Source organism: Ovis aries, chromosome 1 (assembly GCF_016772045.2).
Source record: "Ovis aries strain OAR_USU_Benz2616 breed Rambouillet chromosome 1, ARS-UI_Ramb_v3.0, whole genome shotgun sequence".
NCBI lineage: Eukaryota > Metazoa > Chordata > Mammalia > Artiodactyla > Bovidae > Ovis > Ovis aries.
In genome coordinates this window covers 172,277,663-172,280,519 of record NC_056054.1, presented here as the reverse complement: position 1 = coordinate 172,280,519, position 2,857 = coordinate 172,277,663, and positions in this window count along the sequence as shown.

The following is a 2,857-nucleotide window of genomic DNA, read 5'->3' as shown; positions in this document are numbered from 1 at the left end:
CCAACACCACAGTTCAAAAGCATCAATTCTTCGGTGCTCAGCTTTCTTCACAGTCCAACTCTCACATCCATACATGACTACTGGAAAAACCATAGCCTTGACTAGACAGAACTTTGTTGGCAAAGTAATGTCTCTGCTTTTGAATATGCTACCTAGGTTGGTCATAACTTTCCTTCCAAGGTACCTAGAATAAATAATGGCAATCCACTCCAGTATTCTTGCCTAGAGAATCCCGTGGACAGAGGAGCCTGATGGGTTGTTGTCCATAGGGTTGCACAGTCAGACATGACTGAAATGACTTAGCGGTAGCAGCAGCAGCAGCAGAATAAATAACCACATTTCCATTAAATCTAATGACTGAATTAAATATCTTTAAACACATCTATTGCTATGTATCTAATTCTCAAGGTGGTTCAACTGTGCTGGAAAAACTGAATTCTATCCCATGTAAATACATTCAGGAAAGTGTATTCTAGGGAAAACAGAATAACCCACTTGAAATAGTGTTCTGAAATCTCTCTTACAGTTTATGAATGGTAGTGTTGCCCAGAATTCCTTCCTCTACCTAATTTTTGCCAACATATCTTAATCGTGATTCTTCATGTTGATTTGCATGTTCCTATTCATCATATGACTTCCCTGATGGCTTAGGGGTAAAGCATCTGCCTACAATGCAGGAGACACAGGAGACATATGTTTGATCCCTGGATCAGAAAGAGACCTTGGATTAGGATATGGCAATTTCCCAGTCCAGTATTCTTGCTGGGAAAATTCCACAGACAGAGGAGCCTGGCAGGCTACAGTCCATGGGGTCACAAAGAGTTAGGCATGACTGAGCACACAGGCTCCAATCTTATATTTAGTCTGGAATTATAAATTGTCATATAGAAGCTAAGTGTTCTGGCTGATATGTGATGATCCATGACTTTTAAAGAGTATGCGGTAGCTCCTTTTGACTGAAGCACGAAACACAGTCACCAAGAAATTTTTTTCTATAAGGTTGAACAAGCAATCCATGATTTATTAATCAAATATTATGTCAGGCTGGAACATTCACTCCTGCCAAAATGACCTTCTGCTAAGTCAAAACTAGAATGATTGAATATGGTATTGTTTGAAGGGAGGATCAAGGTGATACTTGGAGAGAAGAAATGATGCTTTTAATCTTTTTTTTTCCTCCATGAATAGGGAGGATCACAAGATATTTATCATATTTTACCATGGGCTAGTTCTATATTTGAGGGCTATATGTGTGTCTTTATGTGTATATATGTGTATCTAAGGATATTGTTGGGTCACATGTACCCGCAATAGTCATCAGTCTTGACCCCTGGCCTCAATGGCAATGATTAAATAATCACCAGCTATTCACTAAAAATTTATTCTCTTCTCAGCATGATACTAGTTTGGAGATGGACTCTAAAGAAAAATAGAGTCCCTGAGTTCAAAGCACACATTCCCTAGATAGTAAGGCTAACCTATGTGAAAAGAATTAAAGAACATCACATTTCAAACGGTATATTTTATCAAAAGTATTGTGAGCTAAGTTTGAACACAACATTGCCCAGTTCCATGTTTTGGAATTTTCAAAAGCTATTTCAGTGAACAATTTGGTCATATTTCATACTTGATCTATTGTGTCTTATGTAATTCTTACATGGCAATAAATTATTGTTGAGAAATTGTTTCCCTTCAGAGGTACTTTTTACAAAGGGAATAGGAGGCAGGAATTACTGGTAATGAAATTCCAGTTGAGCTATTTCAAATCCTTAAAAAAAAGATGCTGTGAAAGTGCTGCACTCGATATGACAGCAAATTCGGAAAGCTCAGTGGTGGCCGCAGGACTGGAAAACATGTTTTCATTCCAATCACAAAGAAAGGCGATGCCAAAAATTGCTCAAACTACTGCACAATTGTACTCATCTCACACACTAGAAAAGTAATGCTCAAAATTCTCCATGCCAGGCTTCAACAGAATGTGAGCTGTGAACTTCCAAATGTTCAAGCTGGATTTAGAAAAGGCAGAGGAACCAGAGATCTAATTTCCAGCATCTGTTGGATCATCAAAAAAGCAAGAAGTTCCAGAAAAACATCGACTTCCGCTTTATTGACTATGCCAAAGTTTTTGAATGTGTGGATCACAACAAACTGTGGAAAATTCTTCAAGAGATGGGAATACCAGACCACCTGACCTGCCTCTTGATAAATTGATATGCAGGTAAAGAAGCAACAGTTAGAACTGGACATGGAACAACAAACTGGTTCCAAATAGGGAAAGGATTATGTCAAGGCTATATATTGTCATTGTGATAATTGAAATTATATGCAGAGTATATCAAGAGAAATGCTGGGCTGGTTGACACACAATCTGGAATCAAGATTGCCAGGAGAAATATCGATAATCTCAGATATGCAGATGACATCACACTTACAGCAGAAAGCGAAGAAGAAATAAAGAGCCTCTTGATGAAAATGAAAGAGAAGAGTGAAAAGTTGGCTTAAAAGTCAACATTCAGAGAACTAAGATCATGGCATCTGGTCCCATCACTTCATGGCAAATAGATGGGGAAACAGTGCAAACAGTGACAGGCTTTATTTATGGGCACTCCAAAATCACTGCAGATGGTGACTGCAGCCATAACATTAAAAGACACTTACTCCTTGGAAGGAAAGTTATGACTAATCTAGACAGCATATTAAAATGCAGAGACATTGCTTTGCCAACAAATGTCTGTCTAGTCAAAGCTATAGTTTTTCCAGTGGTCATGAATGGATATGAGAGTTGGAGCATAAAGAAAGCTGAGTGTCAAAGAATTAATTATTTTGAACTGTGATGTTGGAGAAGACTCTTGAGAGT